General features: G+C 37.0%; 1 pseudogene; it reads right to left on the bottom strand.

The window, feature by feature from the left end:
• The window catches only part of LOC127526389 (zinc finger protein 420-like), a 537,318-nt pseudogene that overhangs the window by 54,731 nt on the left and 474,601 nt on the right, over positions 1-7,986 (bottom strand).

The raw sequence follows: 7,986 nt of genomic DNA, 5'->3' as shown, positions 1-7,986 counted from the left end.
AAATAAACTTGATGCCTTAAACTTAAAAGTGAAGTGGGAGGTAAAGAATTTAGAAGTAATCACTGACTCTGACCTCAATTTGAAATCACATATTAATCAGATTACCAGGACTGCTTTTTCCACTTCAGGAATACAGCTAAAGTTAGCTCTGTTATAACTTTATAAGACATTCAAAAATTAATTCACACTTTTGTTTTCAGTCAAACAGATTACCATAATGTATTCTTTACAGGACTACCTAAGAAACCCATCAATCAGTTACAGCTAGTGCAGAATACAGCAGCAAGAATCTTAACCAGAAAAAGAAAGTCTGAGCACATCTCATCAGTTTTAGTGTCGTTACATTGGTTACTTGTGTCATTTAGAATTGACTTTAAAATACTACAACAGATAGTCCCCTACCTATGAACTTCTGAGATGTGAACTTTCATATATATGAACAAAGTGGTCCTCAAGTCCAAAATTAACACTTAAGGGTAATTCACATGTCCGCCGCATAGTGGCAGCAGGGGTGGGAAGATCTTTATAGTAACAAAAATAACAACTTCTTGTACAATACTTGTAATTTGCTAAAAGCACATTAAAAACTACCAAAAACATTGTTTATATGTCCAAATCAAGAGACGTCTGAAACTAAAACATCTATCAACAGACGCCAATATGTGCTGGATTTATGAACAAAATGGACTTACAAACAGACTGCTGGAATGGAACCTGTTTGTAAGTAGGAGATCAACTGTAATGGATAACAAAGCCTTAAATAATCTCACCCGGTCCTACATGTTGGAATGTCTGTCCCCTTACACTCCCAGTCAGAACCTCAGATCTTCCAATGAAGGTCTACTTATAATTTGAAGATCCAATCTGAAAGGAATTGGTGAGGTGGCCTTTTGCTGTTACACTCCTAAAATTTAAAATAATTTACCAAGAGAACTTCACCAGGCTAATACTGTAGAACATAAAAAATAAGGATAAAAACACATTATGTTAAAGTGGCTTTTACATAGCTCAATTTAGTTGTATCCCTATTAGTCTATATGGACACTGAAGTATCATTTTCCTCAGTGATGTGCCGTTACATATTAATCTGTACTATTCTCTGCTATCATTTCCGTTTCTTCTGTGGTGACGATGAGCTCCATCACCTCCTGATCAACATACCACACTGCCTCGTGTTTATGGATTGAATTAGGGTGTCCCAGGTGTCCACATGGCCATCATCATCAACATCTTCATGTGAAGCATGTAAACCATGAGGACTGATTTAGTTACAATGATAGGTAGAATGCCTAGAGGCGGCCATGTAGTATTATGGCCTTGGATCCCCTGCAGATTTTCTTCTCTTTGGCGTAACTGGAGTTATTTTTTTTTTTGCTTTTTTTCTGTCCACTTGGCCATTCAACATTACCTTTTTCTTTGTTACATACTGTATATTATTGCCTCATCTTGTTTATGTTTTATATTAACTTCCTTCTTATTTCACCTTGTAAAGCAGTTTGAGCTACATTGTTTATATGAAAATGTACTATATAAATAAACGTAGATGTTGTATCCAAAAGGTTGTTTCTCCATGAAAACTGTTTCGTCACATTCAGAACACCCATACGGCTTCTCTCCTGCATGAATTTTAATGTGCATCAGAACAGTCTTTCTGTGCCAGAATTGTTTACCACATTCTGAACAACAATTCAGCTTCTCTCTGGTTTAATTCTTTCAAATTTTCTTGGTGTGCTTACTATCAAAACAGGAGTGAACTTTACTCTTTAGTCAGGCCAGTCTCATTGTACTGCTTAACTTCTCACTCTTGTAAGTTTCTCACAAGGACTCAGTGTACAACCTGAAATGTTCCTAATAAAGCTTCTTTTTGTAGGTCATAAGGAGGTATTATAATTTGTCAAGCTGGGCCTGAACGTTTTTCTTTATCAGTCCTGTTGATCCTAGAACAACAGGCACTTCTTCTGTGTTTGTTTTTCGGTCCACATTTCATTTTTCATATCTCAGACTGCATTTCTTGGTATTTTGTTTCTTTCTTGCCTCTCCATTCTTAGGACCGAGTAATAACTAGGAACTAATACTTCTGTTATCCAGAATTTCTTATATCTGGTTTTCTGGCCTCTGTTTTCAGTCAGTCAGTATTGATGTGCCACAAGTGACCAGCAGCTCCTCATTTTCCATTGTGTTGTCTGAGTTGTGGTCCCAGTGTCTTTCTGGTGCTGGTAAGTTGTACTTCTTGCCAAGTATTCAGCGAATGAGCCTGGCCACTTTGTGGTGTTGTGCAGTGTATAATCATCAGCAATCAGTACCTCGCACCCAATAACAAGATGTGGGGCAAAAGTGATAATTATGGGTTATTCTTTTTCTATTTTTGATCTGAACCACTTTGTGTCCAAGGCACTGTTTTGTGCACCTATGATGAGGCGTACATCTTTTGGTCTTAGTTCACCGCTCATAAGCCATGCATGAGTAAGTTCTGTTACCACCTGAGGCTGCTGGAGGTGGGCAGTGTATTTACCACTTTACTTGTAGTTTCCCCAATTAGATCATTTTTGATTTCAAATAACTTTTTGAATTCTTTCTTCTGCTGCTTAGCCTTGTACTGTGTTCATCTGTGGACAAGGTGGGGGAGTTTCTGTCATTTTTTTCTCGTGTGAATTCTTTGATGTTTCTGAAGACTGCTACTCTGTGAAAACATTTTGCCACATTCAGAGCAGCAAAATGGCTTCTCCCCTGTGTGAATTATTTGGTGGCACTGAAAAGTGCTTCTATGTGAAAACTGTTTACCACATTCAGAGCAGTCATACGGCTTCTATCCCGTGTGGATTCTTTGGTGGTTCTGAAGATGGCCTGTATTTATAAACTTTTTACCACATTCAGAACAGGAATAGGACTTTTCTCCTGAGTGATTTCTTTGGTGGCTCTTAAGATGGCTGCTCTGTGAAAACTTTTTGCCACATTCAGAGCAGCAATACGGCTTCTCTCCTGAGTGAGTTTTAATGTGTATGCGTAAATTACTACTATAAGAGAATTGTTTTCCACATTCAGAGCAGCAATATGGCTTCTCTCCAGTGTGAATTCTTTGGTGGCTCTGAAGACTACTTCTCCGTGAAAACTGTTTACCACATTCAGAACAGCAATATGGCTTCTCCCCTGTGTGAATTCTTTTGTGGCGCTGAAGCTGGCTTCTGTCTGAAAACTGTTTACCACATTCAAAACAGCAATATGGCTTCTCTCCTGTGTGAACTCTTTGGTGGCTCTGAAGACTGCTTCTCCGTGAAAACTGTTTACCACATTCAGAACAGCAATATGGCTTCTCCCCCGTGTGAATTATTTTGTGGCGCTGAAGCTGGCTTCTTTCTGGAAACTGTTTACCACATTCAGAACAGTCGTACGGCTTCACTCCTGTGTGAAGTCGTTGATGCCTTTGAAGATTACATCTTATTGAAAACTGTTTACCACATTCAGAACAGCAGTGAAGTTTGATTCCTGTATAAAGTATAAAAGAAAAAATTTTAGATTTTAACCCACCATTTTCATATACACATTATCTTACAACACTAAATAAATATTAATTTAATTTATGAACAAACTTTGATAGCATAAGCAATCATTTGACTTAAGTAGCGAGTGATTAGAGACTCAGCTTGTTCATTTTTGTTATTTGTATTTCAACAACTCTCTACACTTAAGCACAGTTATTGGAGCCAAGACGTCAAAATAGCAAAATAAATAGATCACATGTGATAGGAACAATCAACAATAGTCTTGTTGATTTTTTTTAACTACATTACAGAACGGCATCATCATTTTGTCATCATATGCTTGAAATATTATAACATTATATATTGTTAATTATTGCAGGTAGAAAGTAGTAATCATCACCCATCATGACATTGGAGAGTGTCATGTCAAGTATGTGAAATGAACTTGTACACAGAATGTGTCTTAATATTTGTAAACAATTAGTCCAAAGCCACTGACTCCATAATATTTTTAGAATTTGATTTTAAAAAGAGGCTATGAATAGTAAAGCAAAAACATTTTACTATACAATGAGAACAGAGTAAGACTTAAATGAATAAAACACGCAGGTCACTGAAAAATCCCAGAGACCCACATGACACCTGACCTGAAAGAGCAAACTGGACACTTGTGGCCGAAATGCAAAATATACTTCTGTCTTCATACCACCTGCGGCAGGGGCTTTTTCATTGCAAATGGATTTTAAAATGCATTTATTTATTTATTTTATATTTTATTGTAATCATTCTGTACAAATGGATCAATATTTACAAAAAATAGGATTGAAGACAAATCAAACCCCACCCCTGAGAAGGAGAGCATGGCCAGAGGAGTAATACTTAAAGCTTGTAAACATACCTACATTGTTGAGTTTAATACGGCAATAAAGATAAATGGAGAAGAAAAAGAAATGCGGAGATAATTATTTCTCTTATTCTAAAATAATATTGATTAGATCCTACCAGGTTTTGAAAAAGTTCTGTACAGATCCTCTAACTGAGAATTAGATTTTTTCCAATTTCAAATAATATAAAACATTGGTTTCCCACTGACTTATCAGAGGAGAGTTAGGATTCTTCCAATTTAACAAAATAAGTCTGTGTGCCAAAAGTGTAGTGAATACAATCACAGCTTGCTTGTCCTTCTCCACTTCAAATCCATCTGGAAGAACACTAAACACAACTGTTAATGGGTTAGGAGGGATTGTGACCCCAAGGCTGTCTGAAAGGCATTTAAAAATTTTGGTCCAAAATTATTTTAATTTGGTACAGGCCGAAAACATGTGACCCAGTGAGACAGGAGCTTGGTTGCAGCGTTTGCAGGTTGGATCTTGCTCTGGAAATATTTTGGACAGTTTTAAGCGAGACAGAGGAGCTCAATATATAATTTTGAGTTGAATAATTGTATGCTTTGCGCATATGGAGCTCGAGTGAATTCTCTGCATTGCTACCTTCCACTCCTTTTCTGATATATTGATTAAGAGATCTTTTTCCCCAATGTCCTCTTGGATCTTTGAAAGGAAGGGACTCTAATAAAATTTTATATATTGCAGAAATGGTGTCTAAGTCCTCAAAATTGAGCAGTATTTTTTCCAGCATGGTGAAGGGTACGAGATGAGGGCAATCGGGCAGGTTCTGTTTAACAAAGTTTCTAATTTGAAGATAGTGAAAGAAATGTGTAGCTGGAAGGTTAAATTTGGAACGTAATTCTTCAAAGGATGCAAAGATATTGTCTATATAAAGATCTCTGAGCAATTTAATTCCAAATCTTTTCCAGATATTAAAAACTAGATATGTTTGCAAGGGTTGAAAGAGGTGGTTCTCCTGCAGAGGTGCCACGGATAAAAGATTTTCCATCTTAAATTGCTTTCTAAATTGGTTCCATATTCTGAGTGAGTGAAGCACAATTGGGTTATTAGTATATTGGCGATAACTTACATTTATTGGGGCACAGAGCAGGGAATATAAAGAAATACTGCAGGATTTTACCTCTATTGCGGACCAAGCCTGTGTATGTTCATCTGTTTGTGTCCAGGTGTTTATAGCTTGTATGTTTGCTGCCCAGTAATAAAACAGAAAATTAGGTAAAGCCATGCCTCCTTTTGCCCGATGTCTTTGTAGGGTCACTCTTCAGATATGTGAATGTTTTGGGTTCCAAATAAATGAGGTTATTGTTGAATCTAATTGCTTAAAAAATGATTTATTGATGTATATTGGAATGTTTTGAAATAAAAAAAGAAGCTTAGGAAGGATATTCATCTTAACAACGTTAATTCTTCCAGCTAGAGTGAGATGAAGGGTTGACCATCTATGCAGGTCTTGCTTAATTTTTTCAATAAAGAGCTTTATGTTTACTTGTGATATTTACCCCTAGGTATTTAAACTGATTTGCTATTGTAAAAGGTAGGGTGTCCAATCTAATATTATATGCTTGAGAATTCACTGGAAAGAGTATACTTTTATTCAAATTAATTCTTAGACCAGATATCTTTTGAAATTCTGTTAGTGCTGTTAAAACTGCAGGCACAGTGTTTTCTGAGTCTGATATATATAAAACCATATCATCTGCATATAGAGAAATTTTCTGTTCCAGTCCTTCTCTGATAATCCCCTTTATCTGATAAGAATTTTGACAGTGGACCGCCAGTGGTTCAATGGCGATTGCAAACAGCAGTGGTGACAAGGGGCATTCTTGTCTGGTGCCACGTTCTAGTTTAAAGTAGTCTGAACAAATATTGTTAATACAAACTGAAGCTTCTGGATTGGTATACAGTAGTTTCATGCACAAATATTCGGGCCAAACCCAAATTTCTCTAATGTAGTGAAAAGGTAGTTCCATTCAATCATATCAAATTCTTTTTCTGCATCCAATGATAACTCTGGGGTGTTTGACTTTGCTGGTGAATATATTACATTAAACAGGTGTCAAAGATTGGAAGATAAGTGTCAGCCTTTAATAAATCCAGTTTGATCTTGTGATATTACTGAAGGCAGCAATTTCTCCATCCTTCTAGCTATAATTTTTAAGAGTATCTTAACATCATTATTCAGGAGTGAAATTGTTCTGTATGATGCACATTGTAACAAGTCCTTATTTTGTTTAAGACAGACGTTGATTAATGCTTGACGAAAGGTTTGAGGTAGAATTTGATTGTCTCTAGCTTCTGTAAATGTTGCCAATAAGAAGGGAGCTAGCTGAGTGGAGAATTTCTTATAAAATTCTACAGGGTAGCCATCAGGGCCTACTAGTTTGCTGCCTTGAAGTGACTTTATAGCATCTAGTAATTCTGATAGCGTCAGAGGTTTATCCAGTTTCTCCACACTAAAAGTATCTATTTGTGGTATCTGTAATGTATCCAGAAATGCATTAGATTGTTTGTTGTCTTCTTTAAACTCAGAATATAAGGTTTTATAGTAGTCTCTAAATGTGTGCATTATATTTTTATGGTCAATGAATTCATCTCCATTCATGTTGGTGATTACTGGGATTGCATTGCAAACTTCTTGCTTGTGGATTTGTTGAGCTAAAAGCTTATTAGCTTTCTCTCCGTGTTCATAGCAATGATGTCTTGATTTATAAATGAGTTGTTCAGTTTCTTTAGTTGTCAAGATGTTGAATTCTGGATGCAGAGCCTGCCTTTTCCTATGAAGAGCCTTCATTTGGATGCTTGGCTTGTTCTTCATCTATTCTAGTAATTTTGCTCCTTAGCTTGGACACTTTCTTGGTTTCTAATTTATTTCTGTGGGAAAGATAAGAAATAATCTGTCCTCTTAAGAAGGCCTTTAGAGTTTCCCAGAGTGTTCCTGTAGAGACCTCGGAGGGTGTATTGTCATCTCTGATGGAGGATCGCAGGAATCGTGGGAAAGAGGGGTCCTTTCATCGGATTGGCTGGCCCAGCACTGTTTCAGCCGTGGAATGGCCAAATGGGGGAGGCAGCTTGAAGGATGAGGTCTCCAGTACTCTACACAAATCCAAATCTTATTATGGGATATATCATCTACTGTTAAATTCTGCTCTGTACTTCTAAACTTTATATTTTTTATTTCTTACTATATTGAGAAATTGTTCTGTTCTGTGTACTGTATTGTATTGTATTGACCCCCTTCTTTTGACACCCACTGCACGCCCAGCCTACCTGGAAAGGGGTCTCTCTTTGAACTGCCTTTCCCAAGGTTTCTTCTATTTTTCCCTACAAGGTTTTTTTGGGAGTTTTTCCTTGTCTTCTTAGAGAGTCAAGGCTGGGGGGCTGTCAAGAGGCAGGGCCTGTTAAAGCCCATTGCGGCACTTCCTGTGTGATTTTGGGCTATACAAAAATAAACTGTATTGTATTGTATTGTATTCGTCTCTAGGAAGAAGCTGATTTGTTTGGATATAAATTCTGTGCAGTTCTCGTCTGCTAATAGAAGAGGGTTAAGACGCCATCGGCGAGGTGAGTGTGAGAGGCATAACGATTTTAGCTCCAAGACC

The sequence above is a fragment of the Erpetoichthys calabaricus genome (assembly GCF_900747795.2).
Source record: "Erpetoichthys calabaricus chromosome 1 unlocalized genomic scaffold, fErpCal1.3 SUPER_1_unloc_24, whole genome shotgun sequence".
Classification (NCBI taxonomy): Eukaryota; Metazoa; Chordata; class Cladistia; order Polypteriformes; family Polypteridae; genus Erpetoichthys; species Erpetoichthys calabaricus.
This window is presented reverse-complemented; position numbering and strand designations above follow the sequence as displayed.